Here is a 12,078-nt window from a genome sequence, read left to right as displayed (position 1 = left end):
TCATGGGGAAAAGAGAAAGTTGAATCAAACAACACAACAGCATTGTATTTATTTCTGCACAGGCCTACTACTAGCTATGTTTTTAAACAACATTGTGATAATGTATTTCATCTTTAACCAGCCTTATAACATAGCAAGCTTGCTCCCGGTAGAATTTGTGCAAGACCAAACATTTTTTAACAAGAATATTAGCTAAATTAAGGCAAGTTGGATGAAATGGTAGCCCGTAAAGCGTTTTCTTCATAATGAAAAGGTACATTTTGTATTTTTCAAGTTATTAGTTTGCAACCAACAACCAGATAACTGTTTAAAAGAAAACGACTGCTACAAATGAATCCTGGACAGAAACGATTTCGTGTCTTCATGGTTGGTATGTAGTTCTTTATACGTCAACATCTGCGGCTTTTGCAAGCGGCTTGTTGTTCGAGACAAGTGATCATCAACTAGATTCATTTGCGGGTCTATTTTTTCTTGAGCGGATGGTCAGGGGGCCGGGAACATAATTACAAATCATTTGTGGACTGCAAATTGACCTCAAGAAGTCCAAACAGATGTTATTTGACTAAAACATAATCATTTCAAACCTTGCTTACATGTGTATATGATCACATTGTATTATGCGTGGGAATAGTTGGGAAGAGATTTCCAAATTTAAAATAATTTGAAGCTTATTTCCTGGTGTTTTTACAGCGTTTTTTGTCCAACCATGAAAATGTCTTGCTCAGAAAACTTAAAACCACCCGTGGGCCAAATTCGTCCAAATCGCCCCACAGGCTGCCAGTTGAGGAACCCTGGTCACTAGACTCTGGGATATGATTCTCATCTTTTTTTTAATTTTGTATTTTTAGGGGCTAGATAAGCTTTAATATTGCAAACATATTTTGGGTTCTAACAATGTAATTGTCTGCATCATTTTCAATCCACCATTTTTAAATATTTGTATATGTTTTCCTTCTTTATTATTTTCCCCTAACCCTACCATCATTGGAGTAATCTAATGGACAACAATAGTTGGGCGTCTACTTCCAGTTTATACATACTATATACATTTTACGGACACGCAATATTTTACATTAGTTATATATTTGTATTTGTTTTTAGTCCCACCCTTCAGCTACCCTCAACCCCTCCCATCTATCTCTGAAAACCACCCTGTTTTGATTTCTAATTGCCACGTTTTTCAACTGTGCTGTAATGTTTCTCAAAAGTTCTGAACCTTTCTATTCTCATAGTTTCTACAGATTGGAAATTAAAGACAACACTCTGATTTACCACCCCAAGATATTCCTGAACAACGCCTATTTGCGCCCATACTGGATGGAAATTACAAGTGTAATGGCTGTGCTCAATGCAATGGCACTTATAAATGTAGATCCTTCAAACACCCCCAAACAGGGAAATCTATCCCAATTAAAGGTGTTATTACGTGTTCCACTAAGGCAGTTATTTACCTTATAACTTGTCCCTGTGGTAAAAATTATGTGGGTAAAACAAAGCGTGAATTAAAAGTACGTATCTCAGAGCACCGTAGCACCAGTAGGTGCAAAAACATGACTTACCCAGTTGCGGCCCACTTTTTGGAGGCAGGCCATTCGATTTCGTCTCTGCGTTATATTGGCATCGAACATGTCACCCTCCCGAGGAGAGGGGGTGACCTTGATAATTTATTGTTGAAATGAGAGGCTGCCTGGATCTTTAATTTAAAGACACTTGCTCCCTTCGGTCTCAACATAGACTTTGATCTGAAGCCATTCTTGTGATTATTGTGATTTTGCCATTGTAATTGTTTGTTAGATACATTTTAGACTACAAATGCTATGATCGTATGTTATCCATTTGTTTGTCTTTTTGTATGTTCCTTGTATACCATTTTTTTTTAAATATTTCAGTTAACCAATGATATTAGGCCATACTTGGCCATGATTACAAACACCTGTGTGTCTCTTGACACTATATAAATGAGTCATCTCGCAGTGTTTGTGATGATACCCTGATGAAGACAGCTTCGCTGTCGAAACGTTGGTTATTAAATTGTTGCATCTGAGCTCTTAGAGTGTGCGGATTTCCTTTATTTTCTAGAGTTCTGCTCCGCTAGCCAGCACCTCGCCTTTATAGGTGTGCGTTTCTTTTTTCTAGATGGAAATTAAAGATGAACATTTTTACTGAGAATATTATTATATTATGGCTAGATTGACTATGGCTAGATTGACTCAAGTCACCCAGAAGTGCTATTTGGAGAGTTAGCTCCAGGTAAACGTTGCAGTTCTTCAGCCATTCCTGAACCCGCGATCAAAAACAAGCTACTGTACATGGCAGTACCAAAACAAGTGATCTAGCTAATGATTCGGTCTCTTCGCAGCAAAGTCTGCAGAGCTGGAATAGTTGTATCCCCCAAATACATAACATTATATTGGTTGCAATCATTTTTATAATAATTTGAATTGGAAAACTCAACGTTTTTAATTCGTCATTATTTTGTGTATCAGTTCATAAGCCATGTGCAAGTTATGAATTTGTCGCCAACAACCAGATAACTGTGTTCACAAAAAATACGGCTATAAATTCATTCTGGAATGCGAAGATTTCATATCATCATGCTTGGTATTGTTACTTATACTTTGACATCTATGGATTTTGCAAGCGGCTCGTTGGTCTAGGGGTATGATTCTCGCTTTGGGTGCGAGAGGTCCCGGGTTCAAATCCCGGACGAGCCCGTGTTTTTGTCACCATAGTTCCAGAGTTTCATCACAGACAGGAGTTCAGTTATAAATGGTTTAATTTTTGATAGTTTTCACATTTAATTCAACACTTCCGGTATGTTGTAGCAAAGCCATTTAAACTTTTCGACCGTCTAACATACAGTACCAGTCAAAAGTTTGGACACACCTACTCATACCAGGGGTTTTCTTTATTTTTACTATTTTCTACATTGTAGAATAATAGTGAAGACATCAAAACTATGAAATAACACATATGGAATCATGTAGTAACCAAAAAAGTGGGAATAGAAAAAGGGTAATACATTTTTTTTTTTGTATATATTTTATATATATTTTAATTTTATTTTTCTATTTCACCTTTATTTAACCAGGTAGGACAGTTGAGAACACGTTCTCATTTACAACTGTGACCTGGCCAAGATAAAGCAAAGCAGTGCGACAGAAACAATAACACAGAGTTACACATGGAATAAACAAATGTACAGTCAATAATACAATAGAAAAAAATCTATATACAGTGTGTGCAAATGAGGTAAGATTAGGGAGGTAAGGCAATAAATAGGCTGTAGTGGTGAAGTAATTACAATTGAGCAATTAAACACTGGAGTGATAGATGTGCAGAAGATGAATGTGCAAGTAGAGATACTGGGGTGCAAAGGAGCAACAAGAAAAAATAACATATGGGGGATGCGGTAGTTGGATGGGCTATTTACAGATGGGCTATGTACAGGTGCAATGATCTGTGAGCTGCTCTGACAGCTGATGCTTAAAGTTAGTGAGGAAGATATGAGTCTCCAGCTTCAGTGATATTTGCAATTCGTTCCAGTCATTGACAGCAGAGAACTGGAAGGAAAGGCGGCCAAAAGAGTAATTGGCTTTGGGTGGGTAGTATATGGGGCTTTGGTGACAAAACGGATGGCACTGTGATAGACTGCATCCAATTTGCTGAGTAGAGTGTTGGAGGCTATTTTGTAAATGACATCGCCGAAGTCAAGGATCGGTAGGATAGTCAGTTTTACGAGGGTATGTTTGGCAGCATGAGTGGAGGATGCTTTGTTGTGAAATAGGAAGCCGATTCTAGATTTAATTTTGGATTGGAGATGTTTAATGTGAATCTGGAAGGAGAGTTTACAGTCTAACCAGACACCCAGGTATTTGTAATTGTCCACAAATTCTAAGTCAGAACCGTCCAGAGTAGTGATGCTGGACGGGCGGGCAGGTGCAGGCAGCGATCGGTTGAAGAGCATGCATTTAGTTTTACTTGCATTTAAGAGCAGTTGGAGGCCACGGAAGGAGAGTTGTATGGCATTGAAGCTCGTCTGGAGGTTAGTTAACACAGTGTCCAAAGAAGGGCCAAAAGTATACAGAATGGTGTCGTCTGCGTAGAGGTGGATCATAGAATCATCAGCAGCAAGAGCAACATCATTGATGTATACAGAGAAAAGAGTTGGCCCGAGAATTCATCCCTGTGGCACCCCCATAGAGACTGCCAGAGGTCCGGACAACAGGCCCTCTGATTTGACACACTGAACTCTGTCTGAGAAGTAGTTGGTGAACCAGGCGAGGCAGTCATTTGAGAAACCAAGGCTATTGAGTCTGCCGATAAGAATGTGGTGATTGACAGAGTCGAAAGCCTTGGCCAGGTCGATGAATACAGCTGCACAGTATTGTCTTTTATCAAAAGCAGTTATGATGTCGTTTAGGACCTTGAGCGTGGCTGAGGTGCACCTATGACCATCTCTGAAACCAGATTGCATAGCGGAGAAGGTACGGTGGGATTCGAAATAGTCGGTGATGTGTTTGTTAACTTGGCTTTCGAAGACCTTAGAAAGGCAGGGTAGGATAGATATAGGTCTGTAACAGTTTGGGTCTAGAGTGTCTCCCCCTTTGAAGAGGGGGATGACCGCGGCAGATTTCCAATCTTTGGGGATGTCAGACGATACAAAAGAGAGGTTGAACAGGCTAGTAATAGGGGTTGCAACAATTGCGGCGGATAATTTTAGAAAGAGAGGGTCCAGATTTTCTAGCCCAGCTGATTTGTAGGGGTCCAGATTTTGCAACTCTTTCAGAACATCAGCTATCTGGATTTGGGTGAAGGAGAAATGAGGTAGGCTTGGGCAAGTTGCTGTGGGGGGTGCAGGTCTGTTTACCGATTTGGGGTTATACCTGGTAGGTTCATTGATAATTTGTGTGAGATTGAGGGCATCCAGTTTAGATTGTAGGACGGCCGGGGTGTTAAGCATGCCCCAGTTTAGGTCACCTAACAGGACAAGCTCTGAAGATAGATGGGGTGGCAGTCAATTCACATATCGTGTCCAGGGCACAGCTGGGGGCAGAAGGTGGTCTATGACAAGCGGCAACGGTGAGAGACTTGTTTCTGGAAAGGTGGATTTTTAGAAGTAGAAGCTCGAATTGTTTGGGCACAGGCCTGGATAGTATGACAGAACTCTGCAGGCTATCTCTGCAGTAAATTGCAACTCCGCCCCCTTTGGCAGCTCTATCTTGTCAGAAAATGTTATAGTTAGGGATGGAAATTTCAGGGGTTTTGGTGGCCTTCCTAAGCCAGGATTCAGACACGGCTAGGACATCCGGGTTGGCAGAGTGTGCTAAAGCAGTGGATAAAACAAACTTAGGGAGGAGGCTTGTAATGTTAACATGCATGAAACCAAGGCTTTTACAGTTACAGAAGTCAACAAATGAGAGCGCCTGGGGAATAGGAGTGGAGCATGGCGCTGCAAGGCCTGGATTAACCTCTACATCACCAGAGGAACAGAGAAGAAGTAGGATAAGGGTACGGCTAAAGGATATAAGAACTGGTCGTCTAGTGCATTCAGAACAGAGAGTAAAAGCAGAAGGTTTCTGGGCATGGAAGAATAGATTCAAGACATAATGTACAGACAAGGGTATGGTAGGATGTGAATACAGTGGAGGTAAACTTAGGCATTGAGTGACGATGAGAGAGGCATTGTCTCTAGAGACATCATTTAGACCAGGTTAGGCTCTACAGTGAAATAAGACAATAATCACTGACCAAAACAGAAATGGACAAGGCATATTGACATTAGGGAGAGGCATGCGTAGCTGAGTGATCATAGGGACCAGTGGGTAGCTAGGCAAGCTGGAGACATGGCAATTCAGACAGCTAACGGGCCGGGGCTAGCAGGCTAGCAGAAGGGCCTTAAGATGGACGTCGCAACGGAAGAGTTTGCTTGTACCCCCCTCGGAAGGTTACTTGAGATTCTTCAAAGTAGCCACCCTTTGCCTTGATGAGAGCTTTGCACACTCTTGGTATGTTAGGTCTCAGAAATAACACAGGGATGGATCTAAACTCATTTTTCCCAATTTGATTTGAACAAATTACAGGCTCCTTGCTGTAGCATGGGCCAATTAATGATTGTTGTTATACTGATCTCTTGTGGCCCTCTTCAGTACTACCATTGTGTGCAGTTAAACCAATACACTGTAATGCCTGGTGCTGCTGGTCCTTAACACCTTGCATGTCATTGTATTGTCAGTACTAACCTCAGTGTGTGCATTGATTTGACTTGGTGTGCTTCTCCAACTTGCGTTTGTTTTCAGATTGAATTTCAGTCGTGTCTTAGCATTTTTGATCATGTCTCCTGTCTTGTTGTTTAACATTGCCCAGTGTTTACTAGGGAATCAGGGGGAAATACAACCTAGTAAGACAACAACGATGAGACAGAGGGAGTTTTGATGAAGAGGAGGATTATCAAGATTCTCCAGTCCCATATATTTTGCCTGTGTTGTGCTATGCTCTACCCAGCCCACCTCAGAAACAGGCACAATTAATCTGTCATGTCCTGATTCCCAAGAGCTCTGAGGTGCCCACAGATAATCAGTCCTGTAACCAAATCCACCTACCTACAGTACACTCACTGCCATCCCATTGGTTGAGCAGGAACATTCCAAAAAGACTTAAAAACCTCCACTTTCATGCCTGTCTATCTGCCTGTCCTCTCCCGGTAGGGGTTTATCTAAGCATACTGTTGTCATGGTGTCTCCCTACTCCCTCTCTTCTGGCTCAGTATGGCGCTTAACACGAGTACAGGCAATCTCAGTAAATACAAATCTCTCCTTACTGTCACAGCTAGCATATCATAGCTGGGGGGAACACTGTTTTCATTATATCATAAGCCTCTTAGAAGCGCCACACTGTCATTTTAGGGGGTCATATTATGAACCGTATGGATATTGCCTCATTCGCCTGTATTTGAATTGGCTCTCCTCATACAGTACATGGAAACACAAATTCCTGTTCTACTCGGAATACAAAAGCGCTAATAATTCCAGTAATTTTAACTGGCCACTTATATAATCCCATTCCTTAAAGAGGAGTCTCACCTCTAAAAGGGGTAACCAGGCTGCTTAGAGGAGAGGGGTAGAGAAGAGGGGTAAAGCTCACTAGCGGTTCTGGGGGGGGGGGGGGGGCAGTGCCCCTGTGACAACAATTTTGGAACCCCGTTGTGGCCCCCCTAAATGTGGAGTATGAAATAATTTTTACATAACACATTTTTGCTATCGTTCAGATAGTGGCAACGCGGAACACTAATTTAACCCACACATTTTCAAGAGGGACGGCTTTAGGAGGAACACAACAGTATCGTACCACATGCAAAACAATATGACAACAATAACGTCTAATGTAACTGGCCCCTCTAACAGTACAACTGGCCCCAGCTTGGCCCCCCCAGTTGAAATGGTCTAGAACCGCCACTGGTAAAGCTGCCAGGCTCAGGCTGGTACCTGGAGGGCAGATTGTTTCTGTTCCCCCCTGTGTGTCCTAAAGGAAGAGGAAGATGGTAGATAAATGTCTGTCTAGAAGTAACAGACAAACAAGGTCAGTTGGGGGTCCTCCTATCTCCCCACACCCTCAACCTTGATCTTCCTCTTCATTCCCTTTTCTTCTTCAGAGGGAATGGCACTCTCTCGCTCTCTTTCTCTCTCTAACTCTCTCACACATGAACACACCGATTAAAGGAATTGCTTGTATTGCTTTCAATACCTTCTTCCAATACTGTGGAATTCTGGCTTAAACAAACACTGTCTTCTCTTGCATCTTTTTCCCTCACTCTTCTCCTCTGGAAATAAATCCTGTAACTTTAAGCAGCGTTTAATCAGCTGAAAACACACTGCTCTCCTGCTAAGCTCTCCTGGCTGCTGATAACGTCTTACCAGCTCATTTGCATACAGTAAAAGCTTGTCTTTAATCGTAGCGTCTAATAACTGTAGGTATTAATGCTTTTCTTCAGTGAGCATCCTAACAGTTGATCCTTTAGTGATCATCTCGCATGTTGGAGTCCCTTTTCGTGTTACTGGCATTATTCTAAACCTCTGTCATCTCGATTCAGCATGTAATTAATCCAACCAAAGAGGGAAAATCACTCTGTATGTAAAACACTTGTCTAGTAAGAGCTTATTTTCCTTATTGGCTATCCCTCGGTACGTCCCTGTTTCAAATACAGTAGGTCATAAATGATGGAGTTGGTCAAGGATGCCCTATTACAAAACATAGACATTCATGAGAAAGACTGATATCATTTTCACTCCCTACTTTTCTTCAAAAACTTGAGGTTTAAATTAAGTTGAGGTAAATATAAAAGCAACTACAGGTTAGTTTAACATTGATCCCACTGGGCACACACTGGTAGAATCAACGTTGTTTCCATGTCATTTCAATTAAATTACATTGAACCAACGTGGAATAGATGTTGAATTGACGTCTGTGCCCAGTGAGATATCAGTTGTGCTAGTTTGAAGGTCATGAAACATGGTAAAGAGTTGTGACTCTTTCGTTCGCTCAGATCTAAGGTTCCGCTACCGAATGTTCACCAAGAAGGATACAAAATGAACTGGACTCTAAATCTGAGTCCAACTGAGGAGCACTTTCACCCCCTAAACCACTCTGCCATGTAAAGTAAAGCATCGTCCTGCTTAGCTGGCCCCTTTCACTTTCAAGCAGCACTTAATTTACTGCAGGACATTTTAAAATCTTTAGCCTGCATGACGCTGAGTCGCTGACAAATGCCTGGTTGTCTCTCATTGACTGCTGACTAAGTGCTATTACAAGCTTGCAGATATGCCCCACTGTAATATGGCCTTCAGGTTTATCCTGAGATGGTGGAAGTGTATTAATTTAGTCGGGCGAGCTGCGAGAGCATGCAGGGGTAGATCTCTCAACCCCCTGCAGGATTGGAGCTGTCGACCACAGACCCCAAGCATATTCTGCCATCAATGTGTCAGGGGGAAGCTATTAAAACCGCTTTACTTTTCCTAAGTATCATGAGAATAAGCACAAGATTTAGTGAAATCCCCTCCAGGGTCTGGAAAATCTGAGGGATTTTCCCCCTGAAATGTTCCCTAATGTACTCCTCGGAAGTGTCAGAAAGTGTTGTTGGATTTAAAACGTCCCCCCCTACCCCCTCAAGATACCCAGAAGTCTTGCATTGTTGGGAATTTCTGTGTATTTACTGTACGAGTAGCTGAAATGACACAATTTAAAGTGAGGTTGATGCTGAACTTTCTTCACACTCAGCTAGTGCCAAATGTCCTCTGCATACATGGATGGTCACAATATAGGTTTGGGATTTTGAAAAAAAATCCTTGGGTTTTTCAAATCAAATTTTAATTGTCACATGCTTCGAAAACAACAGGTGTAGACTAACAGTGAAATGTTTACTGAAGGGCCCTTCCAAACAATGCAGAGAAAAAAAACATTTGAAATAGAAAAACTGAAAAATAATAACACAAGGAATATTAATTTGTGATGTGGAAGTATTCAAAAGTAAGTTTTCAGGAACTTTAAAGAACAAACAACTTAAGCTTACATCACATACCTCAAGCAGAACTCTCCCAAAGTCCATGTCATTAAGGTCTACATACATTTCTACTAACATAACCACATTTGATGTATGCTTTTGATAGATGAACTACAGTAAATGTATTTTATAAAGTTATTCAATTAATTTAAAATATTGTGTAGGTTGGCATTGGGTCCCACATCAGGAAGGCACTCAGTTTTTCCCAACCACATGACCAGACTTGGAAAACCTCTGCGTGGTCAGAAAAAACAATGGCCTCCCTATCTTCAGGTCTTTTCTTCTGTCACCATGACATAAATGATTCGGGGAGACAGGCACAGTAATGCGTAATAGGGTTTTTTATTAAGCCCAAATTACGGCGTGCCGTGTAAAGGCACGGGGACGAAGACCAAACAAACACATAACAAAACACAGGGTAGAAACCCAAAACAAAAGAGCGAGGAGTACCTCGAATAAATAACACACGCGTACAATGATTAACACACGGGACAAGACCCGTAATCATCTGCGCAATCCACAAGCGCACGAAACCCCAAAACACACAGCACAGGTACTCACACGCACCAACGGACATTGTAACAATAATCGACAGGACAATGTTAAACCAAGGACACACTTATACAATTACTAATCGCTGGGAATAGGGGCCAGGTGTGCGTAATGAAAGTTCCGGAGGGATCCGTGACATCTTCCTGTTGTCAAGGTTTTATCGATCTCTTAGGTATAGCTCTTTTGTGTTTGATTGTCAACAATCTTCCCTGCCTGACGCTGGCTAATCCAGCACTACAGACTCGACGTAAAGAGAGAAGGATGCCTGCTGCCGACGTTAGAAAAATGGCAACTCTAAAATGCAGGGGGATAGAGACAGACACTGAACTAATGGACTGAGTCAGACAGGAATGGCCACATGGCGTCCGTCGTTTCACTCTCGATAAGCAAAAGGGATCAAACCGCGCAGGTTTGTTAAAGCCTGGGCTCATAGCTCGAGCGCTGTTAGGGTAGGTAACCAGCTTCCATACGTGTGTCAAGAAAGGAGATCCAAATCAGTCACAGGAGCTGGACAAGAAAGTAGCAATGAGAGTAAATGTCCGCACACTGATTGCATTGCAGCTCAGGTACACCTACTGTACCTTCACAACTCCTTATCATTCGTCAATGTGCTCGACACATACAACCTTTCTGAAAGGCCAAGAGGGACCATTCCGTACACTGTGGCACAGATATACAAGTCGGTTGATTGTTTTTCTAATGTCAACAGAATTGAGCTGCAGGTATTCAACACAAAAATTAGCAGGGCTTATTTACCTTTTGCACTCCGTGGAGTTACCAACAGAAAGTTAGTGCCCTGAGGTCCAACTATTCCTCCTTCCTTCTCCTCTTTCATTTCCTTTCTTCCCCCAGGTCTTCTGTACCTGTCAATCTCTCTCTCCAGCGTGACTTCTTCTTAATCCACCTGAGTGCATGGAGGACAGTTTTGACATAAGAAGAAAAAGATAGACTCCTGAGGACCAGTATCTTTAGAGCTCGGAGGATAACCGGATTATGACGGCCATTTTGTGCTGCAGGCAGTTTTTCTTATTACCCAGGGTTTTGTCGAACTTTAGAGAGGAAACGCCGTCCTCACAGAACATAGTCACACCCAACACTGATTTACACAAACAGACTGTACAGAAAACTACATATAAAATTGCCATCAATTAGTTAAACTTCTCAGAGCTTTTCTCAAACAGAGGAAATATTTCAGCATTATTGGAAAGAGTGACATGAGTGTTGTCATTTTCTACACACTCTCACCAGGAAAATACCAGAATTTTTGTTTACACACTTTGCTATATTAATCCATTCGCTGATTCCTTCAAACTGGCATTTTCTTTGAGCCAACAAACAGGATGTTTACCCTGTACTGTAGAAGCAATCAGCCTCGCTGCATGGTCAATGCCTCCTGTGTCTGAAGCTCTGAACTAAACCCCCATAGTAGATAGAGAACATGGCTGTTGGGTTACTGTTGATCCACTGAGCCCTGCTGCCAGGTAGTTTATCCACACAGCCCTCGGCGAGGCCCAGTTTGGACCCCAATGGTGGTTTAACATCTTTATAATCTCTGCCTCTGTATTGACGTGCACCGTTGGATTCCCTTCTGTCCATTTGTCTGCCTTTGAAGTGGCTTTGGCCTGCAGTGCTACTGATGTACAGAGTTGAGGTAATGTGGTTTACCTCTGGAAACACCTATTCCGGGTAGGCTATGTGTACATGTACTTGGTGAAAATAGTGCTTCTGATTCTGATTAGTTGGCGCTGGGTTGAAAGAAAGAAGGCCTCCACTCTGGTCATTTGTGCTTATACCCGCCACTCCCAACTCTGATCCACTGGTACCAAGTCTATCAACTCTGATCCACTGGTACCAAGTCTATCAACTCTGAACCACTGGTACCAAGTCTATCAACTCTGATCCACTGGTACCAAGTCTATCAACTCTGAACCACTGGTACCAAGTCTATCAACTCTGAACCACTGGTACCA

At 42.1% G+C, this 12,078-nt stretch overlaps 1 non-coding gene across 1 annotated transcript; it reads left to right on the top strand.

Moving 5' to 3' along the window:
• The first annotated feature begins 2,642 nt into the window (after positions 1-2,642).
• trnap-ugg (transfer RNA proline (anticodon UGG)) lies at positions 2,643-2,714 on the top strand. Its single transcript has one exon. It is a non-coding gene; the product is annotated as a tRNA-Pro (tRNA).
• The last annotated feature ends 9,364 nt before the right edge of the window (positions 2,715-12,078 follow it).

Source organism: Salmo trutta, chromosome 31 (assembly GCF_901001165.1).
Source record: "Salmo trutta chromosome 31, fSalTru1.1, whole genome shotgun sequence".
In the NCBI taxonomy this organism is placed as follows: Eukaryota; Metazoa; Chordata; class Actinopteri; order Salmoniformes; family Salmonidae; genus Salmo; species Salmo trutta.
Note: the sequence above shows the minus strand (reverse complement) of the source record. Positions and strands in the feature narration are given on the sequence as shown.